The 17288-nt window shown below is 44.2% G+C and overlaps 1 protein-coding gene across 3 annotated transcripts in view; it reads left to right on the top strand.

The window, feature by feature from the left end:
• Nucleotides 1-13449: 13449 nt before the first annotated feature.
• TCL1A (TCL1 family AKT coactivator A) overlaps nucleotides 13450-17288 on the top strand; it is a 129482-nt gene continuing 125643 nt past the window's right edge. For 2 of the 3 annotated variants that reach the window (XM_069216187.1, XM_069216186.1), the window contains exon 1: nucleotides 13451-13663. The gene's annotated coding sequence lies outside the window, so the exon portion shown is untranslated. Of the gene's footprint in view, nucleotides 13664-17288 lie in introns of all 3 variants that reach the window. The other variant, XM_069216185.1, reaches the window with a different exon arrangement.

Raw genomic sequence — 17288 nt, forward strand, 5'->3', positions numbered from 1 at the left:
GAACCAGGGTTGACTCTGCTTATTCCGACTAGAGGGCCTAAGAGTCTTCGGGGAGCCAATTGAATCATAGCAGTCTCTACACCCTGATAAAAACTTTCTAACGAGGGCAAGGACAGCTTATTGGCCCAATCCCAACCCTCCTCCAGGGCATGTGTCAACTCTTCCAGTTTGATCTGTTTCCAAGATCTAATTACTTTACTCCCCGTATTATATGAAGGGGAGGAGCAGTTAATCACAGTTTTGAAATTCAGAAGATGATGATCAGTCCAACTTAACTGGGTGTTAATTAGCGCCATCTGTACTTCAGTACGAGCAAAAACCCCATTGAATATGTGACCCGCTATGTGTGTGGCGGAAGAAACTCTAAGGGTCCAATCTAGGGCTGCCATAAGGTCAAGAAATTCCTTAACCACTGGATTAAAAGTCTCATCAAAATGAATATTGAAATCTCCTAGTATGATTGCCTTAGTAGACATAACCATAGGTTCCAACAGTCACCCAAGTTTGAAAAAAATTTGCGAAGGGACCAGGTGGCCTGTAAATCAATAGCCCCTCAAGAAGCACCTGGTTATTCTGTGAAATCTTAAAGGCCATCACTTCATATGTTTCAGAAGGAATGCCCGTCCAAGTGCATGAGAGGGCAGCCCTGCAAATGATAACCAAACCACCTCCCCGACACAGAGGTCTATCTAATCTATAGCACGTGTACCCTGGAGGAGTTGCTCAAATAAAGTCAAGATCGGATTCTAATTTACCCCAGGTTTCTGTCATAAATAGACAGTCAATATGCCAAGCATCAATCAGCTCGCTAATTTCTAATTTGTGTTTAGGGAGTAAGCGAACATTAATTAATGCCTGACAAAGCGGCTTAGCATAAGCCACCTTATTCCCGTGGGTTGTGTTACCTGACTTCACAGTCCCACTATGCTGATCTCTAACTTCCTTCAGGGTTAGGGGAGCATGTAGTTTCCAGTTGCATGCCTTACACATCCAGTCTGACCTACAATCTACTGGTACCTTATGCTTGCAAGGTTTGGCCAACACCTTGCCAGTAGATGCATGAGGAATAATATCATTGTTAAAGTAACGGCCAGAACTTCTGGCCCCTGGGCCCGTTCGGGCGCGGACGGGCGCAGACGGGCTTGCTCCTTTCATTTTATGACGCTTGGTCAAATGACCCGCGTCAGCTAGACTGCGTCAACTAGACCTCTGACTCTTCAGTCAGCGTCTATAAACAAAAGCCGGAAGAAGGGCTCCTACAGACCCTTACTTCCACCTAAAGGTATGCCCCACTCCAGAAAAAAAGATTTTAAAATTAAAAGAAAGTGACCCCAATACAATCCCCCTGTGCCCCCAAAAGCGCTTCCTCAAGAGTTATAGATTTTTTTTTTTTTAAAGATTTAAAACGCCTAAAACAGCACTCCTCGGAATGGCGCGCGCTCACAAAGTCTCCAAAGCATTTTAAACAAAGTACCCAATGGAACTTTTGGTTCAGGGTGCTGGAACTGTGCTCTCTAGGGATGAAGATCATGGCTGCAGTTCTTGTGGCTTGAATTTTGATAACAACAGGATTGTTATAATGGTGAACATCCTCTAGGGGTGAAAGGCTGTAATTGGCGATGTTTTTACAGTAATGATATCCTTCAGGGACAATGGTACAAATGGCAGCATGTTATGCTATATGGGTTTTTAAAAATATTTCGTCACAGTTTTGAGGCCAATGGTATGACCTGTGACAAGGCACTCTCTACAGGTAAAAGATAGTATTGCACGATGTTTAACGAGTAATCTGAGAGTAATCGTAACAGCACAAGTCATTCCAACATGCCTATACAAGCTTCTTGTTCATGCTTATTTGAGTTATGACACTGACAACCACCAGTAATCATAGTAGACATACTAAAATTGCCAGTACTAGGTGCTCTCAATCCAAGTTACAGTCAAATGTTGCATTGGGTTACAAGTAAATGTTTTGCCATGTGAGTTGTTGAATTATCTCTCCCCTCTGGAAAGACAAGAATGATTATGCAATGTCATCCAAAAGTAAATCCATCAACCTGTATATATTTGTAAATTGTTGCATAGTACTGAGTAGTGTGACTGTGTAATAAATGTACTTTTACTTTATCAATAGAAAAAAGCAGACTGGACAATTGTTTAATGTGTTATTCTTGTGTGCTCGTAAATAAGGATAATTAGCAACACAACCTCCCTTGATTTAGCCTTGGACTGCTCTGCAACGCTACCCTATGAGAGTCAAGCACTAAAATGGGCTGTTTGGTTCCCATTGGTGGTCGAGTGCGGACCCATTACTTGTATAGGCCACACAAATAATGACCCACCCTCCAACAGCTAGGTTTTAGATAATGTGGTTCCATTGGAACACAGATGTCCCCAAGCATGCCTCAAGCTTATTTATTGATTCCACTCCATCAACCTTAAACTGTAGCATAAATTGGGCATCTCATTTGCACATACATAATTGGTTAAATTGAAAAGGAGAGGTGAGTTGGTACTTGTATGCATTATAAAGAAGAAAACTAAACTCCCCGTCAGTAAAATCGCCTATCATGTGACAGGAGGCAGCAGCACTGTCGAAGTGTGCTTTGAAAAGAAGAGATATCAGAGTCCCGTCCCAGAAAACACATTGATGGTTGACTGAAAGCAAGATCTGATGATCCATGGCACGAGACCATTTAGCATCACCAGGCTGAGGGACATACACTCATATTAAAGAAGCTACTGTAGAAGGCAATGCCTTTGCCATATTCTACATCATAAAACAAAATGTCTTGGGAGCAGAGATATCCTCTACAGAACTTGAAATTATCAGTCTCAAGTCAGCAACACTACATTGTCTACTATACATGAACCACCAGGTATTATCTATGTGATTTCCACAAAAGTTGCATTAAATCTACTCTAAGAAGGGTGACCTAGAAATGTTTCTAGCTGCTATACTACCCAATACACAATTACAGAGAACCTACATGATAGGCCTAGGAAAGTTGTGATGTTGTGGTCATGAGTCTAGTTGTGAGATCCATCATTTCATGCGATATTAACGTTGGATTTTTACAAAGCCCTTGAATTCTAAGTGTTAGACTTTTTTTTTAAAAAAAATCTTAATTTATACAGTCTTCACTGTTTCCCTTCTTTCTCCATCTTTCGCTAACACTCCCTAATTCTATGCTCACCTGTCCATTGTATGCTCTTTATAGGATCCCTTTCTATTTTAACTCACGGTTCAGTACCAGTTAAGAGACTGCATACTTTTTTTTCAATTGTACAAATCTCCCTTAAATACTATCATCAATTAGCTAATTTCATATTCTAAAATTAAATATATTAGCAAGGAAAGAAACTGAGCAGAACAGGACTTTATACTTTGTTAGAAATGGGGTTTCTGATTGGCTAGGGTATGCACCTATGCCAGGTAGAACCCACGACTCTAGTCAGGGCAAGTAAGTTACACAACAAAGATAACCTGTGATCAACCATGGTAGCTTGCCACAGAGCAGTCAGGCTTATCCCGAGAGGCAATGTGTAATGCGTTTTCACAACACACTTACACCAGTGACATAATAAATACACCACAAAAGAGACTCCACACAGGACTATATAAAAATATATGCTTTTTATATTGTAACTATATATCAGAGGTCATACATGACATAAGTCATGAATACTTGTGCATATCGAACAAGTACTGGAATAGTATTCGCTATCCTTACTAGGGCAAGAATCACAACGACATACATTAGGGCATCAGTGCATGAAATGCAGAAATAGATTTGGAGAAGACACCTAGATCACCATATATTACTAGCAGTACATAATTCACAAGAAATCACCATAAGGGCATGGGGTGCCTGGCCTCCTATTACCTATCATGTGTCAGTTAAAGACTCTGTGTAGGGTACTGGAGCACCTGCGCTCCTTCTAGTTATATTATGGTAATTTTCTCGTGCTGGGGTAGGCAGCAAGTTCCTTAGTTACACTCGGGAGCCTCTGTTGAGGTTCCCTCATAGCGTCACCAACCAAGAGAGACCAGAGCCTCCCAAGGTACGAGCTAACAAGGGTTGTGGGCGCTCTCACTATACAGATTGGTGGGGAGGCCTCACTGGGTCCCCCCCACCTGCAGCGTTGCTCAACAGCCGATGCCCGCAAGCGCACAAAACAGCTGCTGAGCTTCCGTTATCCCTGAAGATGCGGGTGTGCGAGAGAGATCTCCCGCACTCTCCAGGTAACACAAGGCCAGCAACTAGGTAGCTAGGGATGGCTTTACTGGCGCTGTCAGGGCTCACATATCTTCAGGGCGATTTCCTCCTCTCAGCGGGTGCAGCGGTACTGACAAATCGCAGAAAGGTGGTGCCTCCGTAGTGGCACGGGTTCCCCTGGCTTTCGCTCTGAACAAGCATGGTGTTGCCTCTCTCCCTTGGAGGCCCCGTTCTGCAACATGCAAGCCAGTCTCTCTGCCGCTCTTGAGGAAGAGGGGCTCGGAAGAGGTTGCCAAGTAATGCAGCTCCGGAACGGGACTCCTCTCTGCCCTCGGTGTTTCCTTGTGGTGCCAAGGGAGGGAAAGACGCATTCAGCTCCGGGGCACAGGCGACATGGGGCCAGAGACCGCGCCCACTGCGTGCTTTTATCAGAACCAGATAATGCACTCACTACGCGCTAGTGATGAACATAAGGTGAACGGAAAAACGCTCATCAAGCACTGCGGGAAAGAAAGGCGCTCTCCATGCGTAAGAGGTTACAAAGTGGCTAGAGTAGCGCCCACCATGCAGTGTGCTTTGCAGAGGTCCAGGGAACAGGATACAGCCCTCCCCACATGCTGGGTTACTTGGGGGGCACTTGAGGGGCACCAAGAGGCAGGCAGGTCGTCACACAGAAGTAGGTAGGCTATATGGCAGTTCCTCCTGGCAGCCCAGCAGTGCCTTGGAAGAACAGAGTCAGGGAGCAGCTGAAAGCTGGGCAACAAGCAGAAAAGCAATCCAGTGAGTCCTTTATACCATCCAGCAGCAGCAGGTAGCAGGGCAACAACAGAAGAGCAGTCCAGTTGAGCCCCTCAGGGCAGGGCAGCATTCCTTCTGACAGAGGTTCAGTCCCAGTTCCAAAAGTGCTATAAAAACATGGGGCCAGAGCCGTTGTACTTATACTCCAAAATGTCTTTATTTAAGGGTTGACTTCAAAGGAACCCTTTCAAGTGTAACACAACCCCTTTCAACCCAGCCCTGGCGCCACACATCAGTAGTGGGTACTTCAGCCCTTTGTGTGAGTGGAAGACCCAGCCTATTGACATGTAAGGTGAACCACCTCTCCCTCTCCTAGCTCAGGAAGACTATCAGTATGCAGATGAATGCAGATGCCCCTCCTGTCACACACAGCCCCTCCTGTGTTATGGCTGTCTAGAAAGTATGTACAAAGTGTAGCTGTTACTCTGCCCTGGACGTTGACTGGAGTCAAGAAGTTTAGGACTTGGCAAGTAGTTTGAATTGCCAAGTCAATGTGGTAGTAAACTGCCCATGCAGGCACTGCAGTGGCAGGCCTGAGACAAGCTTAAGGCGCTGCAGGTCCACTAGTAGCATTTAATTGAGATTTTCCTAGCCTTGGTGTCAGAAAGGCTAGATTTTATTAAAGACAAGGAGGCGAGTATTATGCTCTTCTTTTCATGCTTTATTTTAAACAGCAGCCAAGAAACTACAAATCCCAGAATCCCTGGGAAAAAACTACAAAACTGCGTCACAATGGGATCCACCAATCACACAACGATCCCTATAATAACTATCTTGACTGAGAGCAACAAGCCCTCTTTTCTTGCGAAAGTCAGTCAATAGAACGATTCGAGAAAAACAATAATAGACCATAAAGAGTCAAAAATGCTGAAAGGACGTCCATACAGAAGGCCTTGAGGAAAGGATAACCCTGTGTAGATCCTGTTGGTTGAAGAGAAGGTCCAGAAGGAGTTGAAAGAAGCTGATCAGACGGTAGCGCTGTTATTGGTTGCGGTGGAGGCAACTAGAATAAAGAACAGGGAGGGTTAAAAGAGGCGGGATAATACTCGCCTCCTTGTCTTTAATAAAATCTAGCCTTTCTGACACCAAGGCTAGGAAAATCTCAATTTTATTACAAGACAGGAGGCTCATATTATGCTTGTTCAAAGCAATGAAACAACATTTTGCAGAGGATGATCAACAGGTTTACAATAGAACGTTCTAAACGTATTGACGTTAGACCAATCTGCATATCTAAGGATATCCTGTAAACTAGCCCCAGTAAAGAAGGCCTTAGAAGCTGTAGCTCCTCTAACAGAATGTGCACCGTAAATGTTAATAGGGACACCAGCCAAATCCATCAGCCACTTAAGCCAACGGGCTAAAGTGGGAGATGATACAGGTTTGTGGGGTTTTTGATAGGAAATCAATAATTGAGAAGAAGATGTTGTCCTGAGATCTGCAGTTCGTGAAACGTACTCTTTCAAGCAATTAGCCACACACAACTTAGGTTGGGAGGGAAAGAAAGGGTAAATCACAGAAGACAAATTGGTCTTAGTGCGTCTAGCCACATTAAAAGACACACCGAAGGCAGAGAACTGAAAGGAGGAAACATCCAGAGCTCTGACATCAGAAACTCGTTTGATAGAGACCAAACAAAGGAGCATAGTGATTTTAGCAGACAGATATTTTAACGAGAGGTCCGAATTGTCGGGCCAAGAAAGGAGAAGACAGAGGACGGAGTTCACATCCCACATAGAATTATATTTGGGGGTTGGAGGTTTGGAAAAGCGTATTCTTTTTAGTAGGCGGCAAATTAAGGGATGTTCTCCCACTGGTCTACCATCCACCCTGACATGTTCCGAAGATATTGCTGATCTGTAGGTGTTAACGGTACGGTATGCTTTGCCCTGAGAGGCTAAGGAAGCTAGAAAATTTACAATTAAGGTAACGCTAGCTGAAACGGGATCGGAATCCCTGCCCATACACCAGCTACACCATACTGACCAAGCCGCTCTATAGACCTTTGAGGTACCCGGCGCCCAAGATTGTTGGATGAATTGGACAGCCTGCTGCGAAATTCCTGGGGTTCTCCAGGAAGCCCCGAAACTCTCCAAGCTATGAGGAATAGAGAGCCTTGTAATATGAGGTTGTGAGGATGTCCCTGAGGATTCAACAGAAGGTCTGGGAAGGGGGAGATCAGGATTGGAAGATCCGACGAGAGCTCTAATAGGGTCGGAAACCAGGGTTGAGACTGCCAGAATGGGGTGATTAGAACTAGAGAGGAGCCCTGACGGCGTACATGTGCCATGACTCGGGCAATAAAGAGAAAGGGAGGGAAGGCGTACAAAAGGGAAGGAGGCCACGGCTGGAGAAAAGCATCGGAAGCCAAGGCTAAGGGATCTGGTCTCCAGCTGAAGAATTTGGGAAGATGGGAGTTGAGTCTTGAGGCAAAGAGGTCTACGGACATTATACCGAAGATAGAAGAAAGACGCTTGAATATAGAAGGGTGAAGACGCCAATCGCTCGAGTCGTGGGAGTGTCTTGAGAACCAATCGGCCACCACATTGAGATTGCCTGGTAGGTATTCCGCTCTGACCGAAATATTTTTGTGAAGACAAAACTCCCAAAGACTCTTGGCCAGAAGGGCTAAAGGTTTGGATTGTGTCCCGCCCAGGCGGTTTATATAAGATACTGGAGATAGATTGTCCATTCGGAGAAGAATGGAATATTTTACTCTGTCTTTGGTAAAGGATTGGATGGCAAAGGAACCTGCAAGCATCTCTAAACAGTTTATGTGCATTGACGACTCCTGAACGGACCATGGCCCGCCAGTCGAGTGTGGACCACATCTTGCGCCCCATCCTGTCAGACTTGCATCTGATTCTAAGACAAGATCTGGGGCGGCAGAGAAAATCGTTCTCCCGTTCCAGGCGTCTAAATGACTCATCCACCATGTGAGTTCTTCCCTGGAGTCCGCGTCGAGAACAACCTGATCCGAATAGGACAGTCCCTGTTGAAGATGGCGGATTTTGAGTCTCTGAAGGGCTCTGTAGTGAAGAGGGCCCGGAAATATGGCCTGGATGGAGGAAGAAAGGAGGCCCACTAGACGAGCTAGTGCCCTGAGGGAAGTATAAGGGAGAGACAAGGCATGACGAATTTCTTTCTTTATTAAAGAAACTTTGTCCTGCGGAAGCTGGAGAATCGACTCGGCGGTGTTGACGAGGAATCCAAGGAACTCAAGAGTTTGGGAAGGAACAAGAGATGACTTTTGGAAGTTTATAAGGAACCCCAACTAAGAAAGGAGGTCCTGACAAATTTTTAGATGAGATGTTAGGGAAGACTTGTCTTGGGCCATAAGTAGGAAATCATCGAGATATACGATAAGGCGTATTCCTTGAGCCCTGAGAAAGGCCACCACTGGTTTGAGTAACTTGGTGAAGCACCAAGGGGCAGAAGAAAGGCCAAAGGGAAGAGTTTTGAAACGAAAGAAAGAATTTTCCCACCGGAACTGGAGGAATTTTCTGAATGAAGGATGCACCGGTACTGAAAGGTAGGCGTCCTGGAGATCTAAGCGAACTAGCCAGTCGTTGTGAAGAAGGATATCCCTTAGATGGAGAATAGTCTCCATCTTGAAGTGGTGATAGACTACGAAGTTGTTGAACTCCTTTTAGTTTATGAACGGTCGATGCTTTTTGTTTTTCTTTTGAACCAAAAATATATTGCTGAGAAATCCCGAAGGATCGAACACCACTTCTTCTATAGCTTGCTTTGACAGTAAACCTTGTATCTCGTCCTGAATGAGGCGAGATTGATCCTGAGAAAAATGAAGGGGGCGAGGAAGGAAGGGTTGGAAAGGGGTCTGATAAAGTTCTATGCAATAGCCTTGGACGGTCTGTATTATCCAAGGGCGGAAGTTATTGACAGCCAAACGTTTAAACACAAAGCTAGTCTGCCTCCTACTGGAGGAAGGCCAGAATTGAAAGTTCTTACCTGCAAGCTGTTCCCCTTTGGCTCTGAAACCCCTGTTGCGGCCGCTGCGGTATCTGCGAGGGTAGAATTGGGGTTTGTATCCTTGATACGCTTCAAGCTGGTTGGACTGGATGTAGGAGCCTCTGTTGAGGGATTGCCCCCTTGATGAGAAGCGGCTGGCAAAACGGCTCCTTCCTTTGCCGGCCCTTCCAAAAACCCGACTGGAAAAAATTCTCTTCATTGAATAATGAGCTTTGTCCAGGGAATTAAAAGTAGAGACGTATTTGCCCATCTCCTTTATGAAAGAGTCCCCAAAGAGTAGACCATCAGCATTAAGGCCTTCCTCTTTAGAAGCCAGAGTGCTGAGTTTTGGATCAATCCTGAGGAGGAGGCTTTTGCGATGTTCCTGGGAAATGTAGGAGTTGGCATTGCCCAACATACAGATAGCCCGTTGAGCCCAGTTGGAGAGAGTATCGGGATCCACTTGCGAGCCTTCCATCTTGGCTTCTTCAGCCAGATCGAAAATCCTGGTGAGGGACCTACCAGGTCTAGGAGTCTATCTTGACAATTTGACCAGGCCCGGTCAACTCCTTTCTTGGGATCCTTACCAAATTTTGTGAAGAAAAGGAGCATATTGGGATCAATGGCAGGGGTATCAGTGACTTTACAGGGTAGGGAGGGTCTAGGACATTCAGATTTCAATTTATTTCTGGATGATTTATCCAGGGGATGTCGGAGATAAAAGGATACATAATCGGAAACATGATCTGAAGGGAACCATTACGAAGAATTGGGATGATGTATAGAAGTAGGGTCAAACAAAGGTTCACCAACCGGGTCAACTAGGTCATCGGGCACTAAGTGAGGGGAGTACTCATGAGGAGAAATTTTACGCCTTTTCTCCGAAGGCCCATCAAAATAATCATCATCAAGATTGTCTTGTACGACATCATCATCCCCATCACTATCCGTGTCCCGCAAATGGAGGATATTAAGGGGGGAGGAGGGGAGACCCGAAGATTTCGCCTCTCGGGTTGGAGGCCCAAATTTACTAGAAACGCCTTTTGAACTGTCCCTGGAGTAGGACACACGTTTTTGCCTCTCAAAAGAGGGTTCGCTTTGGGTGCGTGAAGCAGCTTCGAGATAGAGGCTTCCAAATTTTTTGAGACGTCCAACATAGACACTGATACAGCGTGTTGGACCGAATCTTTGATAAAGGATTTCAAATTGTCCTTTATGGACTGGGTTTGGTCGTCCTCTGACATAATGGGGAAAAGGAGAAGGTCTAAATTCAATAAAAGGGAAAGGAACAGGAAAAAATCATGTTTAAACCAAGGGAAAAACAATTAGGAAAGAGTTAACTGACCTGGGAGGCTGGCCGGAGTTGAGGGAATGTGCCACTAACCTTAAAGGAAAATAACGCGCTTGGAAAACAGCAAGCGTAATGAGCCAGAGTCAAAGGATTAAGCTGGGCAGTCGAGCGTGTAAAGCTTAACACGCTGAGGAGTTGAAAGACGCTCGTAAAAATAACTCGAGCGTGAAGGCTGAACGCAGCTGAGCACACGCTGGGCTGCCGCGTGTGGAAAGGAATTCGAGAAATGCCGTTAGTTGAGGCGCGGCTGTCAGAACGTTGAGAGAACGTTCTGACAGTCGGCCTGCCAGCGCGGAATGCGCAACGGAGCGCGCGAGCGCTAAAAATTAAAATTAAATGGAAACTAAATTACGGAGGGCATATTATCCAGGAGAAGGAAAAAATCCCCACAAGAACAATGACAAATAAGGATATAAACACATAACACATCATATAATTACATTATAAAGTCATAAAAACAAACAAGAATGAGAGCAGTGTACTTATCTTGACTGCGAGCAGCAAGAAAAGAGGGCTTGTTGCTCTCAGTCAAGATAGTTATTAAAGGGATCGTTGTGTGATTGGTGGATCCCATTGTGACGCAGTTTTGAAGTTTTTTCCCAGGGATTCTGGGATTTGTAGTTTCTTGGCTGCTGTTTAAAATAAAGCATGAAAAGAATAGCATAATATGAGCCTCCTGTCTTGTAATAAAATTTACATGCTGTGGGTATATGGGATACCACTTTACAATGGACATACAGGTAAACTAAAGAAGCCAAAAAGGTGTAAGCTAACTGTACCAAGTTTTAGGGGAGACAGCACATGCACTTTACCAATGATTAGCAGTGGTAAAGTGCTAAGACTCCTCAAGCGAACAAAAAGAGGGCCAGGAAAATAGGAGGAAGGCAAACATTTTGGGGATAACCCTGCATAAAGTGCTATTTCCAAAATACTTGTTGATACAAACAAATGCCTTTCTATTACAGATATTGCATGGACAAGATAGATGAATAATATGTGCAGGTCACCAGTCCAGTTCCACTGCTTCTTTTAAACGAAACACTGAAGGCACTCAAGGCATGGGAGGCACACAAAATTTGCATATGGCTGCTATGCAGGATACCTGGGCATGAGTGCCATGCAGAATGCAACCCGGGTAAAGGTTCTATGCTGAATGTCGGGTGCCATTTTGGCATGGCTGCCAAGTTTTGAGTTTAAGTTTGAGTGACATTTCCAGGTTTTCAGTATGGTTATGTGTGACACTTCAAGGTATGATGTGTGACACTTTGAGTAGCACTTTTCTTACCAGGAAAACCAAGTAGGTATGTCAGAAATGATAAATTTTTTAATATGTTAATGGTCCTAAAATATCTGATATACCCTGTGTTTTGCACAGACAGTGATCTTGGACTTACGACTTCCCCATCCTTACCTTCTACTCACACTTAATTATGATGGACAGAACCTCAAGACCATTTATTTCTTCCAAAATTATGTTTTTTTAATATAATTCTGGTGGGAATTGAAAAACAAGTCATTACAACATGGTGTGTGCTTGCAAATTCGAGATTATCTGGGTTATTCTGGACACTCGACCCTTTTAATCTTCACCTTCAGTACTCTTTAAAATGTACATTGCTCACTTAAACTTTACTTACACTATGCTTTAAGAGAATCAAAGCCGCGAGTAGGTAGGTAACAAGACGTGTGTGCAGCGCACATTGGTGCTAGTAACCAACAAATCACTTAATTGCACTGAAAGGGAGGGTCGCCAGCCAAGTTCCCAGGGCAATAGTGCTCTCCAACGGAGCAGAGTCTAAACTGATTCACATGGTGTATAATAAAAGAGCTCGGCCTGGCAGCTGGGGAGAACGCGACTTTGCAGGTAAAGCATTGTTCACTCAGATTAGCCATGCCATATGCATGATAATTTCCGATCGGGAGGGTTAGTGGGGGGTAATATCACTGATGTCAGTTACATTAACCCGAGCTGAGATGCGTGGCACTTTATAAGCCTGTTTTAAACAGGATATTTGTATGGACGTTGTGTCGAATGTGACCTACCCAGTGTGAAAACTGTCATGGCCAATCAATATAAAGCAGCACGTAAAAATAACCACTGTCAAATAATTCACTCATACACCCCAACAGACCTGATTTTTTATACTAAAATGGCTTTGTTTCAGCAGTCCCTCATCTGAAGTCGTCTCTGGTTCAATGAAAGTCAACCCTATTTTTCCCAAAATCTCTCACTTTACAGGTTTAAATGTTGGCATGTATGCGCCAGTGCTTAATTTGTAAACAACTTGCCAGTGCCCAAAGACATCCTCTTAAACACGCGGCTGCTGCAATTAAATGTGCAAACACGGAATACTGACGCAGAGTAATCATGAAGCCATCTCGGGCCTCTCCAATCCTTTTAAAGCCACTCCCTGCCCCTTCATCTCACTTTGGCAGCTTTCTGCTTTCTCCCATTGTGACTCCTTCGTTCTTCGCTTTCTCCGTCCTTCACATATGTGTCTTTTGCTCGCAGCAAATGCTTGAGGCAGAAGGAACCGGAACAAGCACAAATTAAGCACTGGTATGTACACAATTCAGTTTCAATAAATTCTAGATATGCCACGCCAGATCCTGCCGATGTCATTCACTCACTTGACCGGCCTGGACCCCAGAAATGGAAGCTGAAGCAAACAGGGCTTATCCCGCTAGTAGTCAAAGATAAATCGGTCCGTCGCCCACCCTAATGACCGAGGAGGGACGGTCTGTGATCGGGTCCTAACATAACTCCGTACTCCGCTGTGACCACCAGAGGTCAGCCCGCCCCACCCCTCATTCGGTTGCACGTGCAGCAGCAGCCTGTGGCGAGACAGGTTAAGCCCCGACCTGAACGACCACCAGCCAAGCCCGCTCCAAACTGAGCGGCACGCGTAGGCTAGTCGTAGGACCGCTCGGACGGAGGCACGTGCCAAGTCCACAGCACGCGGAATTGTGTACAGCGCACCTGGATTGGCAGAGAACCTACCATGCTTTAAAACAAGAACTCATTTTAGACATTAACCGGTCCACTCATAGGCAACTTCAGAATATGCTCTGGCGTGGATTGGCTGCTCCACGACCCGGAAGTGCTCATATTACGAGCATATGACATACGCAGAGAGAAAAACAACGCACATTTGGCTGCGTTTATGGACGGTGCCCGTAAGAACAGTACGTGTGGTCACCCTAACGCGGTTGCAGTGTTTCCGTTCTGACTGTCCAAAATCATCGATGGGTGCACGGCTGTCTAGCTACTCAGCAGTATATTCGTCTTTGATGTACCGTTCTAGAGTAATTGCTGAACAAGGTAAGTACACTTGTCTGCAGTGAAAATTATGCTGTCATCATAGTTGAGATACAGGCAAAGCGCCTGTTTCTTAATGTGCTCTATCCCAGTCCTGAACGATTTACGGAGATGAGCATTGCACGTGTAACCTAGGCATTCCAGTGCTAAGCCAGAAAGAGCGTTTTCAAAATACCCCCCTCTTATTTGGGGAGAGGATGTGGCATTATGGCGAGAGGTATCCACTTTGCAACAGGGGACCAGGAGAGGTTCTACAGTGCACAAGTCATAAAAAAAGAAGTGGGGGGGGGCTAACCAAGTTGGTCAGTATGCAAGTGACTGCGCGTGACTGCCCTTGGCTTCTCAGAAAGTGGCATCACAGCTCAAGACCTCACAGGAGTTTATATTACAAGAAGTAGCATCAGATCTAAAGACATCACATATCTGTTTAGCAGGTCTATTATGAGTACATTTGAGCGCGTTACAATATTTAACAAAGGAGGTTTTGCTTCAGGGATGTGCCAAAAACGTGACGCAACCCCAACTCAAAATATGGGCCTCAGTTCATACATTTATTTTTTAAAACCCTACCACAAAGAAATTAACAACACAGAGACAAATGGCCATAAATCTGTTCTGCCTAATTGGCCGCAAAGTCTGCATTTTAAAATATTTTATGAGTGTAAGACATCTGCTGCAGAGATCTCTGTGTGCCCGGTAAATCATCTGTGATGTAAAGTGCTCTGACACCCTGCATTTGGATTAGTAGCGCTATAAAAATAAATACAACAAAATTGTGGCATTTAAATTGGTATTTGTGTAAATACTGGCACAGACCAACACTTCTGACATTCTTACAGTTCATGCATATGTTTTAAATACAGGGACTGAAAAAAGTCAGAAGTGTGCCTCTCTTAAATACCAGTGAAGTGATAAGCTGGGTGCCTTTGTTTCCCCTCCATTATATTTAGGTGTGAGGCTCCCCATCTCTCCCAGCCAGGATACTCCCAACAAAAGGAGGACTAATGACCCATTAACATCGGCCTTTGTAATGGGCCCAGCCATCCGACAAGCCTCCTCCTCTACTTAATGTAGTTCCTTGTAACGAAAGCAGTCAACTTGCAGGCGGTGCTGGATGTGTGTCAGTGTCTAAAAATCACACCGGGATAAAAAGTGGGCAGACGCTGTCTACCCGCATCTTCCCTTGACTCATGCCCTGAAGTTCGAGTCTCTGCATCGGCTCAACGTCTTGTGATTCTGGGCACATCACTTAATCTCCTCGAGCCTACTAAAAGGAATGTGACCTTGTGTAATGTAATTGGTGCTCATGTAAAGCGCCGCAGTACATTCAGGTAGAGTTTGCACTGTATAAAACTGCATTAAAAAAGAGTGTGTGTAACACACTTGTCGAGCTAAAGTGGTCTTGCAATTCTTTATTGAATGTACAAGTACAAAGTCCCCTACAGAGCTGTCATACTGCTCTTATATTCTACATTGCTTAGTGTATCCAGTCGATCTGGATGAAATCTCACACACAGTGCACGGGGTGATTTGGTATTTGATATTATCCCATTGCAGATGCCATTCTATAAGTCTTTTTATGCCACTGGAACCTTTATTCCTGTGCAACAGATGATGCATAATTTTCCTAACAACCATTTTGTTTTACTGAGGCCCACCAGTGCTTTAAATTAAGTTACTGCTTCTTGTTGTTTCTATAAATTAAATAGCACTTACTGACCATTCATCTGCATGCCGAATTGCACTACTTAAATGTTTGAAGTGGTTCATCCTTGAAATGTCCTTTCCAGACTGCTCTAAATACATAGCCTTTCTCTTTAGAGTAGGGTAGTCTATGGCCTTGGCCACCCAGAGCAGAGGCATAAACAGGTGTGAGATTTCTCCTCATAGATATTAACTGAATTCGTAATCATGATAAGACAAAAGGCAGGGCCTCACCTAAAGGGTCCCCTTCTCGTTGCACCTCCGACTCTGTGGTTACGCTCCCGCCCCCCAAACAAAATGTTAATTTGATTTCTAAAGCGTTCCTTGTCACCATCCTCCTCAAATCTGTGCCTTGATCTCAACAATCCAGCCACAGAAATGTAGGCAACACACTTCACTGTCTTGAGGTAGCTGCCCTCACTCTCCATCTTATGCCATACCAAACCAGAGGCATCCATAATGGCTCCTATTTTGCGTTGTAATTAATACTATTAGTCAAACTTGAGGATGAGCATCAGAACACATATGCTCCTGCATGAGCAAAATCTCCTTTCATTGCTTGGGTCTAGCCATTACTTTATTCTTTCAGCCTCTTAGCTGATCAGCCCCCCTTGCGGAAGCCATGGTCTAGTGATGGCTTAGAAGTGGTCAGAACACTCACCGGATTCTAGTGCCTACCAAACGTACCTATTATTGCACTATCTTCACATGGAATTAATGTTTTCTTTCTGCAATCTTGCATTCTCAGATTGCATGCTGTTTCAAATAGCATCCATTAAATTCCTAAAAACTGATCTTTACTTTAAATTTCTGATTTTCACCTTTCAGTTTTTCTTTCAAACTATCCTTTTATTCCCTTCTATCCAGTGCGTACCCCCTATCTGAACAACCCCATCTCTAAATAACATGCACATTTGCCTTTATCTCTATTAATGTATTTCTGCAACCTGTTCTTTTTTTTAGTCATACCTCTATGCCCTAACAATATGTAATCTCCTCTAGCTCATTGATAAACCCCACCAAACATCTGCGTGAACTCACATACCTTACCCCCCACTAATGATAACACCTACCTCCGATTAATGTAACATGCTGCAGAGAAACTGACTTGAATGCATAGAATGGTTTTAGCGCATAATACTAATCCCAGAAATCAACAATAATCAATAACACTGGACTACCCCCTAACCTAGGGTTTAGGAGCAGGGTGTTGCCTGGCGTAAAGCTCTTCAATGTCTCATTCGGGTAGGTAAGCCCTATATTAATGCAATTACAATTCAGTGCACTGCGATACCCAAATCACTTAAAAAAAATATATATTTGTCTTGAGTTAACACAAGTCTTTACTTCTGGTAAAGATAACTCAGGAGAAGGTCCACACCCTGCAAAAAAATATCTGTTTAACTTTCATGATCATAGGCTCGAATTTTCATTGAGCTTGCCAGTGGCATCATTCTTCTCTGTTGAAAACACAAGCACCTTTTGAATTTGAAAATGATAACTTCTCTTATTGAACACTGCAAGATAATTTTGCCAGTCAAGCAAAATGAGTTCTGTTGTTTGTGTGTGTGCTTTTAGTGTATGTAACTATACATCATCAATTATCCAAGAGACATATTTTTCTATTTAAAACTAACATTATTTCACAGCTAAATTCAACCAAAATGTTCTCAAGCTGTGTCTTGTTTTAAGTTTTTTGCCCTCTCATTAGATAACCTACACAGACTCATCAAACAGAATACCAGACCAAACTGAACATAGAGGGTGACTGAGGCGAAACTAATGAGCCATAACCAATGATCTTTGTGCCATTACTCCAGTCTTCCATTGCTTTTCTCGTTTACACTTTGCTTCATGAGTTTCGAATCCCAAAGAGATTGTTTTATTTCTGAAAAGGCCATCACAGCTCTAGGCCATCCTTTTT

Source organism: Pleurodeles waltl, chromosome 12, assembly GCF_031143425.1.
Source record: "Pleurodeles waltl isolate 20211129_DDA chromosome 12, aPleWal1.hap1.20221129, whole genome shotgun sequence".
NCBI lineage: Eukaryota > Metazoa > Chordata > Amphibia > Caudata > Salamandridae > Pleurodeles > Pleurodeles waltl.